At 39.0% G+C, this 13278-nt stretch overlaps 1 long non-coding RNA gene across 2 annotated transcripts in view; it reads right to left on the bottom strand.

Annotated features, from left to right (window-relative positions):
* Nucleotides 1-11584, bottom strand: part of LOC141107569 (uncharacterized) — a 180803-nt gene extending 169219 nt beyond the window's left edge. For both annotated transcript variants that reach the window (XR_012235933.1, XR_012235938.1), the window contains exon 1: nucleotides 11410-11584. This is a non-coding gene — a long non-coding RNA (uncharacterized lncRNA). The remainder of the gene's footprint in view (nucleotides 1-11409) is intronic.
* Nucleotides 11585-13278: the final 1694 nt, after the last annotated feature.

The raw sequence follows: 13278 nt of genomic DNA, 5'->3' as shown, positions 1-13278 counted from the left end.
ATATCTTTGCTGATCAATGTTATATAAAATTGTTTAAATCATTTGAAAGTTTAATTGTTCTATTGGTACAATATATGAAAAGTTTGATCAAATCCCTAAAAAAAAAAAAAAAAAAAAAGGATGGAAATTTCTATTAATTCATGCAAATATATGCAAAATTACCTAGTTCTCCACCAATCTCTGTTTCTTTAAGGAAACAGGAATCCATGCTCCATTTTAATTATGCATTCTTAATTCTTACATGAAAGTGAATTTAATTTTAACATTGGTTATGGACCCAGATGAACTGAATTACAATTAAACCACTATAATTATACTTAATTAACTTTGCTCCTACCCACCCTATGGGATAAAAAATTTTATTGGCATTTTCTGAAGAGTGGAAAGCACAGATTTCCTAAAGCAGCAGTAAGCTGTTGAATTAAGGAATACCCTTGTGGGTTTTCATTGGACGTCAGCTGGCTTTGCCATGCTTAAAATAGAATCAGCGATGTGCAAGTTATTTTTATGTTATTTAACTAAATATTGAAAAATATAGATGTACTGTTAGTAGTTTCTCTCCATAAGATTTACAGTAAATAATCATAATTGGTAACAATGCAGCGCTATTCATATTTCCCACTGCAAAGATTTACTAAAATTATCAGAGGCTGACCTTTGCAACAACCTCTATTCTAGGTTTCTTCCATCCCTCTAAAGCCCAACTCCAAACCAAAACAATTGTTTTGGATAGAGTAAGGAAGCATCAGAGCCTCTTTACGATATTTATTACTTCCAGCTTCAATTTTGGGGAGGTTTCCCCTTACTTCTTCTCAGGCACACAGACAAGAACTTTAAAGTCGGATGAGAACTTCTGTCAATGCTTTATTGAAGTATGTACCTTCAAGTCCTGCTGGTGACTGCACCTCCCATTTGCTGTTTTGGCATGACAGGGGCAAGTAGTTAAGATTGTCACTAGTCCTTCTTTGTATAGCTTTTGCCAACTTCACATAGCAGGTGCTGTCACTCAATCTGTACTGGCTTGGCGGAGGGGGGTGTCAGCAGAAGTGTGACTACAGGAGTACAGGCACGCCATGCATAGGCACAGTGGCCTGTAGCTCTCAAGTAGAAAGCACAGAAGCAAACTGGCTGTGCTAGGGCACTTTTTTTATTGTTGCACTTGATGATCCAGCCAGTAAGTCTGTTTTTTTACTTTCTTTTAACCCCTTGGCACCACCTGCTGCGATCCCTTTAATGCCAGGAGGCGGGGTGGAACCTTTGGCCATGTGACCGTCGTGATTGGCGATCACATGACTGTTAGCCACTGGTCACTGTACCGGGAGTGCGCATGCGCATGCTCTCAGCGCAGCTTTAATGGCGATATTGCACGCAAATATGTGGCCGTTCAGCATCAAGGCCCGCCGCCAAGAGGCCGCATGTTTGCATGCGCACAGCACCAACAGGTTAACTTCCTTAAACAGACCGAGCTGTCAGGAAAAAGAGACAGTTAGAGGGCTGAGACAAACCATTTGACATTGACAAGGGTGGATACAATGGTCAGCTTTTATCCATTTATGTTGTCCCAAAAAGAAAAAAAAAACTATTGCTGTAACTACTTATAAAGTTTTAGCTGGAGTTTGGCTTTACTTCGTTAGTCAAGTCCATCTAAGTCTGATAGTTCATCTAACATCACCCTCTCCTCAGATTGACAATGCTGCTTTCCAAAGGTGTCTCCTTTGCTCACCCATGAGTGGAAACAACCTAAGACAGGAAATATGTTATTGATCGTATCACCTGGTGAAATAGAGGATAGAAAGCAACGCACGCAGCGCCAGACCACTGACATCTTCACCTTAAACTTGTGACAAATGGCCGGCCCAATTCACAATGCACTGTCATTGATACGTGGCAATCAGGGATGCGCAGTCAGGGGAGGCAGGTGAGGCAGAGCCTCACCTGCCATGGAAAAAAAAATCAAGCTTCGAGGGTCGTAGCTCAGCAACCTGAGGTCATAGAGACCCCAAATTTGGGTCCTACCCTACCACTGGTAAAAATTCCGACCTATGGTTCTGAAGATACGGGTCTCCTTGTGCAGCCTGTCATTAGCTACATACAGAGCGACCAGTTTAAATACAAGCTGGCACACTCTGTTTGCAGCAGACTGAGAAGCTGAGCTCACAGTGCCTCTCCTCACTTCTTGTCAGAGGCACTGAGCTTAATGGACAGCTTGGAGTCTTGGACCAATGGTAAAGTACCATTAGCCCCAGCTGTCCAATAAAAATGCTGCAGTGGAGGCAGGCCTCCCACTGCAGTGTCATAGAAGGGGCCGGTGTCTAAAAGACATGCTGTATGCTCCCTTCCAGCCCAGCCCTCTTAACTACAAGGAAAAATGTGTTTATGTGAATAAGATTTACCCATAATCCCATGTTTTCCTCACACAGTTAAGAGGGAGAATGAGAAACTGCTGCTGTTGAAAAGGTACTGTTATAATCATATATTATTATGCTATATGTTATAAGACAATAATGTATTATTTATCTATTTACTGTGAAATTACTGGTTGGAAGTTATAACTTCAAACTTCAGTAATTTGTCCGTTAAGCCACCTGCTTCAGTACAGTTTTTGAAAATATAGTAAATTACCTTAAAAACAATATATAATAATTAATATATAATATATAATATAATCAATAATTATTTGTATATTACTTATGGTAATTAACTCCTTGCCACCCAGGCCAATTCTGTTACCAGTAAGGCTCCAAAACCCGTTCAAAAGGGTCAATCCCTTCGGGATAGATTAAATAAAAGTTTTGATCTTCCCTGGTTAAAAGGTATCATATTGATACTGAGCTAAGGAACAGTGGAAAATTAAAAGTAGGGAGTGCTCAGATGGCACAAGTACCTTGAAATTTGCCGTCACCAGAGGAAATTTGCATTTGTGAAAAGGACATGAATATCGATCGATCAATTTGCTAAACTTCTTGAGATAACAGGTGTGACTGTAGGGCAATTGTTCTTCCCTCGCTCTTTGTGGCACAGACGTCCCCCATTGGACCTCTTGGTGGGTCTTGGGGATTATTTGGAACCGTGATCATTTTGAAAGGTGGTAATGTATTAAAAAAGGTATGCAAAAAAGCTCCAGAAGAAGCCACGTTTGCGGTGAAACATGTAGAGGCAACCATTCTTTTGTATTGTGACCATTGGGCTGTTTTGGCCCTAATTTTATAAATAGTTTTATACTATCTATGTAATAAAAAAAAATTATATTTTTTGTATATTTGATTTTGATTTTGCACCTTAAAACTCCATTCTTTGCTCTTTGGGTATATACTTTTTTTTGTCATATTTAAAGGAGGTGATGCATTTAGTAGATTCTCCAAGCTCCAATACTAATTTGATATATTGTATGCATATAAACCTTTAAACCCCAAGCTGCCACCAGACAGGTTTCAGGCTATGAACCCTTCACAATAACAGCAATGACAATTGTGAATTTAAATAAATGTCTGTAACACACACTGTCACCACAGACAGGTATGTCCAGAAATGTACACAAAAATAGCACTGTTCGAGACACAGGGATTCTTTAAATTCTGCATTAGAGCATTAGAGACAATTTTACCACTTTTAAAAGAATGTTTAACTAACATTCCGAGTCAATTCTGATATCCCTCTTCTACGTGTAAAAAACATAATTTTTTTGCTAGAAAACTACTTAAAACCCCCAAACATTATATATATTTTTAAGCAGAGGCCCTAGAGAATAAAATGGTGGGTGTTTTTTATGTCAAATGAAATTTGTACATTGGTTTTTCTAACATATATTTTTGGCAAAAATAAACTTTAATCAATTTTAATGCACAAAAACACAATATGATACACAATTTTTGGTAAAATATAAAAGATGTTGTTACGCCGAGTTAATAGATACCAAACATGTCACACTTAAAAATTGCATACGCCCATGGAATGGTGCCAAACTACATTATCTAAAAATCTTCATAGGTGACACTTTACAGCCTACAGGTTACCAGTTTAGAGTTACCCAAGAAGTCTGAAGCTAGAATTATTACTCTTACTCTGATGTTCACAGCAATAACTCATATGTGTGAGGTATACTGTCTGTTAAATTTTTTTTTGGATCAACTTTATTGTTATAGCAAGGCTTGAACAACATCCCTTGAGATAGCATAGCATGGTCTTCTTTTAATACATCACTGGATGGGAAGCAGTTAACAGTAGAAAAGGTTTAATGGTACAAATAAAATAAGAAAAAGGGTATTACCAAAGAAACAATGCATCAATAATGCAACAGAAAGCAAAAAAGGATTGAAGAATGAAAAGCCCTGGTTTATCAAAGTCCAATCCATGAACAAGATGGATGCGGCTTTCAAGTTTTTGCTGATGTTCCTTGGTTTTATGTTAAACAAGAGCTTTTTGGTGTAGTTGCAGCCCCTCTTTTCTGGACCTTGAGGGATATTGACAGAAATGATTTCGCCAATCACCAGATCTATGGTGTGGCCGATGGGATGTCGCCATGTTTGTGACTATGCCACAGATACAGTTTTCTTCAAGTATTAGTATCTTTAAATAAATACACATTACAGTCTGCTAACTTGTATATTATTGTCCAGTGTGAAATTACCTTTTGAATGAATATAAATATGAGGGGTCTTGGATGTCTATTAGGAGAGGTGCAGGGGGCCCAATTGGTTCTGGTACCTCCTGGGATAATGGTGTTTAGGTTTAACATGCTGCTACTAAACTGATACAGGTTAAGGAGTTAGTGCAAAGGATATATGATTGCTTTCCTAATCACTGAAGCTTGCAAGTTTGACGGTTTTATGAGGGCACTGAAACCGACTTGTTTATTCGGTTAAGTGTTGAGAGGGTCTGCTTACCCCCTGACTAATAAGAATGTTCTGGATGCAGGTAAAAGTCTGTTAATTCTGTACAATAAAGTCTTGGTGTAGCCATGTCCAAAAAGGGGTCACTGCTGCTCTGTCTCTTATTTAAAAAATGTCCTGGGTGACCTGGGTCCTGAACAACATGGCTGCCACACACAGCTTTATGTGTGCTCAGTACACATTACCTTTACAAGTCTAATTAACCAGTTCCCATTCGGCCTCTTTCAAAATGACACAGCTGATGACTGATCAGTGTACCGGCTCGCTGTCAGTGCCATGTGACCGCTGTGACCAATCGCAGCAAACAATGGATAGCTTCCTTTCATGCCATCCATTGTGTACAATTGTGAGCTAGTTGTGATTGGTCAGTGTGATCACATGGTACAGACAGGGCCAATAACAGCCCATCTGTACCATATGATTAGCTATGGTCAATCATAGCTAATTAAAACAAACCAAACTGAATTAATCAGTTTCATTCAGTAAAATTCTTGCTTATAGCAATGAAACACACTGCTATAAGCAATCATAATGTGTAAAAAAAATAAAAATCCTGATCACTTCTCCAAAGTTGTACAATGTTACTATGGTAACATTATATTGCTCTGGTCACAGTGGGTTAAAAAAAAATCACAAAAAAAGTAATAAAAAATAACAAAATAAAAAAAAATTGAAAACAATTGTTATTTTTTTTTTTTTCGTACTGTCACCAATCAGTGTTCTTGATCACTGCCACACCAGTTATATGATGACGCTGTACTGCACTGGTGACAATATGTAAAAAAAATAAATTGTGAATTTTTTTTTTATCTCTTCATTTTCCAAAAAAATTATCACAAAAAATTACAATTTCAGAAAACTCACCATGCCTCTTACAAAATACCTTCACTGTCTATTTTCCAATAAAGGGGTAATTTGGGGGATATTTGTACTGTCCTGGCATTTTGGGGCCTCAAGAAATGTCAGTACTTCAGGATTGATAAATTTTAAGATACTGTATATACATAGTTTGTGGACTCTATAACTTTCACACAGACTAAATAATATGCACGGATTTGGGTTATTTTCACCAAAGAAATGTACCAGAATACAGTTTGGCCTAAATTTATGAAAATCAGTTATTTATTTGCAAAGTTTATAACAGAAACAAAGAAAAACGTGTTTTTTTTCTAGATTTACAGTCTTCTTTCGTTTATTTAGCAAACAATAAAAAAAAAGCAATGGTGCTTAAATACGGAAGAAAAAAAGCTCTATTTGTGTGAACAAAATGATAAATATTTAGTTTGGGTACAGTGTTGCATAACTGTGCAATTGTCATGCAAAGTGCGACAGTGCTGAAAGCTGAAAATTATCCTGGGCAGGAAGGGGGTAAAAATGCCCTATATTGAAGTGTTTAAACAAAACAAGTGTAATCACCACATTTAAAGTGGATGTAAACCCAATACTCACCCAGTATAAACTAATGGCACGGTATTAACCATTTCCGGACCACCAACCGTCGTTATACGTCGGTACTTTGAAGAGGAGTATTTTGTTATGGCAGCAGCTAGCTGCCATAACCCCAGTATCTTCTTCTTTAGCGGGCGGTCTGCTTCAAGATAAAAGTGGTCTCTGTGTCGTATTCACCGCAAGATCACTTTTATCAGTGGTGGGAGAGGGGCCCGCCTCGCTCCGGTGCCCTCTTCAGCTTACCGGTGCCATCGGCTGTGGCGTAGGCGATCGGATCTTTTCCCTAGCCTGACATGGAGATGAGTGAGGGGAAGATGGCCCCACCCATCTCCATATCGTTGCAGAGCGGAAGCGTCGCCAAAGCACCCATAGCTCTTAAAAGGCCATTTTTTTTTAATTTTTTAAAATTACAACATGTTTTTTTTTTTTAAATTGCATTTTAGTGTAAATATGAGATCTGAGGTCTTTTTGACCCCAGATCTCATATTTAAGCGGTCCTGTCATGCTTTACATACAGGATGTTTACATTCCTTATAATAGGAATAAAAGTGACACAATTTTTGTTTTTTAAAAGGACATTGTAAAAATAAAAAATAAAAGGTAAAATAAATAAGAAAAACATTTTTAAACCCGCCCAGTCCCGACGAGCTTGCGTGCAGAAGCGAATGCATACGTGAGTAGCGCCCATATATAAAAACGGAGTTCAAACCACACATGTGAGGTATCGTCGCGATTAGTAGAGTGAGAGCAATAATTCTAGCTCTAGACCTCTTCTGTAACTCAAAACATGCAACCTGTAGAATTTTTTAAATGTCGCCTATGGAGATTTTTAAGGGTAAAAGTCTGTCGCCATTTCACGGGTGCAATTTTGAAGCATGATATGTTGGGTATCAATTTACTCGACATAACATTATCTTTCACAATATAAAAAAAATTGGGCTAGCCTTACTGTTGTCTTATTTTTTAATTCAAAAAGTGTATTTTTTCCCAAAAAAGTGCGTTTGTAAGACCACTGCGCAAATATGGTGTGACAGAAAGTATTGCAACGACCGCCATTTTATTCTCCAGTTTTTAACTCGTAAACAACAAATCTCAGAAAGATGCTCGGTCCTTAAGTGGTTAATGTATATATACATACAATCCTCCTGCATGTAGCCCTACCTTGCAAATGTCACCCCCTTCAGCAGTAGGAGCCGCATAAAACTCTGGAATCGGTGGGTGGGTTCTCTTTCCTGGAGCTCGGTGGGCGGAGTCGTGATGTCACAAGACTCCCAGCCCACCTCTACACTCTCCTACTCTTTCTGCTGGCTCTGGGAGCTGACTGCACCATGAATATCCTCCTCAGTCACACTGATCATGCCTCATGATGAGTAACATCCAGTCAAAACTCAGGAAGGGCACCACATGACTTCAGCATGCCTAATCATGCTGAGGTGTGAAACAGACAATCCTGGGAGAGCTGGAGAAGAAAGGAAGAGGGGTGTGAAGCTGGTATCATAACACTCTCTCTCTGCTCTCATGCCATGCATAAGATAAAGAAATGAGATGTCAGTCACGGCAGTGGGGGATGTGGCGTGTCATTTTTTATCTTACTAAAAAAAGACAAGAGGGTTGCTCAGAGCTGGATTAACTCTTTGTGGCAAGACTGGGCACAGATGTCTTGACATCCTCTACTGTACCAGGTAGAAGTCTTCATTAAAAAATAATGTCAGGTTTAGATCCACTTTTAGGATTGGTAAGTTGCAAGATATTTCATTTTTGTTTTTAGGTTTAATAATGCTTTAAAGTGGTTGTAAACCCCATTCATGAATCTGACCTGGGCACATACAGTATCTCACAAAAGTGAGTACACCCCTCACATTGTTGTAAATATTTTATTATATCTTTAAATGTGACAACACTGAAGAAATGAAATTTTGCTACAATGTAAAGTAGTGAGTGTACAGCTTGTATAACAGTGTAAATTTGTTGGCCCCTTAAAATAACTCAACATGCAGCCATTAATGTCTAAACCGCTGGCAACAAAAGTGAGTACACCCCTAAATGAAAATGTCCAAATTGGGCCCACAGTGTCAATATTTTGTGTGGCCACCATTATTTTTCCAGCACAGACTTAACCCTCTTGGGCATGGAGTTCACCAGAGATTCACAGGTTGCGACTGAAGTCCTCTTCCACTCCTCCATGATGACATCACGGAGCTGGTGAATGTTAGAGACCTTACGCTCCTCCACCTTCCATTTGAGGATGCCACACAGATGCTCAATAGGGTTTAGGTATGAAGACATGCTTGGCCAGTCCATCACCTTTACCCTCAGCTTCTTTAGCAAGGCAGTGGTCGTCTTTGGAGGTGTGTTTAGGGTCATTATCATGATGAAATACTGCCCTGTGGCCCAGCCTCTGAAGGGAGGGGATCATGCTCTGCTTCAGTATGACACAGTACATGTTGGCATTCATAGTTCCCTCAGTGAACTGTAGCTCCCCAGTGTCGGCAGCACTCATGCAGCCCCAGACCATGACACTCTCACTACCATGCTTGACTGTAGGCAAGACACACTTGTCTTTGTACTTCTCACTTGGTTGCCGCCACACACGCTTGACACCATCTGAATCAAATAAGTTTATCTTGGTCTCATCAGACCACAGGACATGGTTCCAGTAATCCATGTCATTAGTCTGCTTGTCTTCAGCAAACTGTTTGCGAGCTTTCTTGTACATCATCTTTAGAAGAAGCTTCCTTCTGGGACGACAGCCATGCAGACCAATTTGATGCAGTGGGCGGGGTATTGTCTGAGCAATGACAGGCTGACCCCCCACCCCTTCAACCTCTGCAGCAATGCTGACAGGACTCATACGTCTATTTCCCAAAGACAACCTATGGATATGACTCTGAGCACGTGCACTCGACTTCTTTCATCGACCATGGCGAGGCCTGTTCTGAGTGGAACCTGTCCTGTTAAACCGCTGTATAGTCTTGGCCAGTTTCTTCTTATAGCCTAGGCCATCTTTATGTAGAGAAACATTTCTTTTTTTTCAGATCCTCAGAGAGTTCTTTGCCATGAGGTGCCATGTTGAACTTCCAGTGACCAGTATGAGAGTGAGAGCGATAACAAATTTAACAACACCTGCTCCTCATTCCCTCCTAAGACCTTGTAACACTAACAAGTCACATGACACCGGGGAGGGAAAATCGCAAGTTGGGCCCAATTTGGACATTTTCACTTAGGTGTGTACTCACTTTTGATGCCAGCAGTTTAGACATTATTGGCTGTGTGTGTAACAAAATGTGGCGCTAAAGTGATAATAAGCCATATAGGTGCAGTATGTCATACACTGATGCAAGCATATACCAGTGCAATATGTCATACAGTGATGCAAAACCTGTATGATAAAAATACAAATAAAAATAAATATAAAGTGCTGGAAATAAGAATACAACTTAAAACCCATCCATTTTGATCTACACCATATGGAGGCATTTTTTCTTTCCATATTCCTTTGGATGAGAATGTCTTGCTTCCACTATCTGCACCTTGATTGATCGTCATCAGAGTTCCAGCTTCACCCCTATCCATGTGAGTTCCAGGGTTCATCATTGGAGTTCCATGTTTTGGCGTTCTTAGCGTGATCGACTCACTGTTGCTGGTACGTGAGTCCACTTTATTCGGTAAGAGTATTTACCCCTCACCCTGGGTGGAGGACGCACCATCCTTGGTGTTCTGTGTGCTGTCATGTCTGCTTCAACTTACTTCTGAATACCAATTCTGCTTCATGGTTGGACTATTCCCATGCTTTATCTCATTTGAACTCACTACACTATATAGTGAACCACCACTGGTTTTGATTTCTGGAACTTTTATTCTTATTTCCAGCGCTTTATATTTTTATTTCTATTTTTATCATACATGTTTTGCATCACTGTTTGATGTATTGCACTGGTAAATGTTTGCATCAATGTATGACATACTTCACCTACATGGTTTATTTTCTCTTTAGCGCCACATTTTGTTACACATTCCCTTTAAATTTTGTCAATTTTTTTGTGAGCTGCTTCTACTAACATTTGGGTTAGCGCAGTAATTTCTTTTATTTTGATTCCATTAATGGCTGTGTGTTGAGTTATTTTGAGGGAAGAGCAAATTTACACTGTTAAAGCTGTACACTCACTATTTTACATTGTAGCAAAGTGTTATTTCTTCAGTGTTGTCACATGAAAAGATATAATAAAATATTTACAAAAATGTCAGGGGTGTACTCACTTTTGTGAGATACTGTATATCTGTAATGTTTCTCTCTCCAAAGCTCTGAGTGCTGTGTCTTTCTGCTGCTCCATTCCTCTGTTATCAGCAGAGTGACTTCTGACAAGTTCTCCGACGCACGAGATAACAGCAGCTGGAAATTTGTGTCGGAGAGATTGCTTAGAGATAGCTAAGCAGCAAGCTTGTCTATTCACAGAACAGCTCTGCATGTTCCTTCATTCCTATGCCTATGTGGAGGGGGGTGTGCCTTTCCTCCAATCAGCTCTCATACAGTGTATACCAGGACTCCACACCCACAGCTGAAAGAGGAAACAAGATTTGTAACGCGATGTGCACTTTCTAAAGAATGTAGAAAGGGAAAAACAGCAGATATACATGTAAAACTTATATAGGGAGATTTGTTTCATCTCTGTGCATCATCTGAGATTATTCACTTCACTGGGTATAGAAGAGGGTTTACATCCACTTTAAGAACTTAAACTCTCCCCATCGGAGAATGGCTCACTTCAGGGTCAGTCACTGCTGTGGGATGACATTATTCTGTGATTGCCAGCATTCCTCCAGGCAAGATTCATTTTCAAGTGTTATATGAATTCCGTATCATTTACATTTAAGTATGTACTGTATAGCTCGTAGCTAAAGTACAAAAAAAATGTATTTGTGCTAAATCTGATGCAGTGTAAATAACATTCATTTGAAAAAAATATATAGTTAAAAAAATAGATACAAGATCATTTCATTTTTAAGGGTTATTTCTTAGTAAGGATGAACAGCATAACAGCAACACTCCACCATTTCATCTCCAGGCTCTTACCTTAAGGGATTTCACATTTTCCATTCATGAATCCAGCCAATCGCAGAGACTTTCATCTGCTATTGACAGTGAGAAATGTCTACCACTGCACAGCTTTAGCAGATGCTATTTCCCAGGAAATGAATTGGAAGGATTGCATGTGTTGCACAAGTGACTGTGACTCAGGAATGACTCATCCAGCATGTTCCCTTGAAAGGCAAATGCATGTGCTGAGCTGATAAACAAATGAGGAAAGCACAAAACCCTGGGGACCAAAGGTTATCAGTGGAAGAGGGGAAAAAAAGATGCCTTACTTATTCAGAATACGATTATAAAAAGCTAAAGAAATAAATAAATAAATAAATACCCTAGGATTTAATTCATTTCACGATATGTGGCTATAAAGGAAATATTTTATTAAGTGTTCATTGTAGCCTTACACTGTAGCATAATAGTAACGGTTATGCTTTTAACAGTATGGATGTAATATAGTCATTTGTACATTTCTTATTGTGCTTCTTTTTTGCAGCTGAATGCAAATGAGAAATATAGAGGTTTTCAATGAAATATTGATTTTAGAATAAAAAGCATCTGTAAAAGGCAAAGCTTGGGGATTTTGGAAGCCAATATAACTGTAGATGAAAACCCAGATGTTATCGTTATCAGTTTTTACCCACCTCACCCTCTTCCTGCCCATAACAATTTTTAGCTTTTAGTGCTGTCACACTTTAAATGACAATTACAGGCATACCCCACGTTTAAGTACACAATGGGGTTTATTTACTAAAGCTGGAAAGTGCAAAATCAGGCTCACTTCTGCATAGAATCCAATGAGCTTCTAACCCCAGCTTGTTCAATTAAGCTTTGGTAATAAAACCTGGAAGCTCATTGGTTTCTATGCAGAAGTGAGCCTGATTTTGCACTTTCCAGCTTTAGTAAATAAACCCCATTGTGTACTTAAAAGTGGGGTATGCCTGTACTCAGTCATGCAAAACTGTACCCAAATGCAATTTTTACCATTTTTTTTAGACAGATAGAGGCTTATTTTACTGTTATTTTATCACAACTGTTTTTTTGGGGTTTTTTTTTTGCTATTTACAGTGGGTATAGAAAAGAATCACCCCCTTTAAAATAATCCCATTTTGATGTTTTTCAGCCTGAAATGAAGACAAACACAGTTTTTCTTTTATCCAACTGTATTTACTCAGTGCACCTTATAACATCCAACTAAAAGATATAACACCAACATGTCAGAAAGAAATGTAAAAAAATCAAAAACAGAATCACTGAGTTGGAAAAAGGACCACCCCCTTATGTCATTATTTTGTTAGACCACCTTTTGCTTTAATGACAGCCTTTAGTCTGTTGGGATATGTCTCTACTAACTTTGCACATCTAGACTTGCAATATTTGCCCACTAATCTTTGCAGAACTGCTTAAGTTCTGTTAAATTTGAAGGTGATCGTTTGTGGACTGCAGTCTTCAAGTCATTCCACAGATTTTCAATGGGGTTTAAGTCTGGGCTCTGAATAGGTCATGCAAGGACATTCACCTTTTTCTCCTTCAACCACTTTGTGGTCATTTTTGCTGTGTGTCGTCATGTTGAAAGGTAAACCTTCATCCCATTCACAACTTTCTTGCAGAGGGCAGCTGATTTTACTCAAGAATTTGATGGTATTTTGCCCCATCCATTTTCCTTCTATCCTGACAAGTGCTCCAGTTCCCGCTGCAGAGAAACACTCCCATAACAGGATATTACCACCTCCATGCTTTACTGTAGGAATGGTGTTATCTGGACAATGAGTTGTATTGGATTTCCTCTAGACATATCGTTTGGTGTTGAGGCCAATAATTCAATTTCAGTCTCATCTGACCATAACGCCTTTTTCC

The sequence above is a fragment of the Aquarana catesbeiana genome, linkage group LG01 (genome assembly GCF_042186555.1).
Source record: "Aquarana catesbeiana isolate 2022-GZ linkage group LG01, ASM4218655v1, whole genome shotgun sequence".
Taxonomy (NCBI): Eukaryota; Metazoa; Chordata; class Amphibia; order Anura; family Ranidae; genus Aquarana; species Aquarana catesbeiana.
This window is presented reverse-complemented; position numbering and strand designations above follow the sequence as displayed.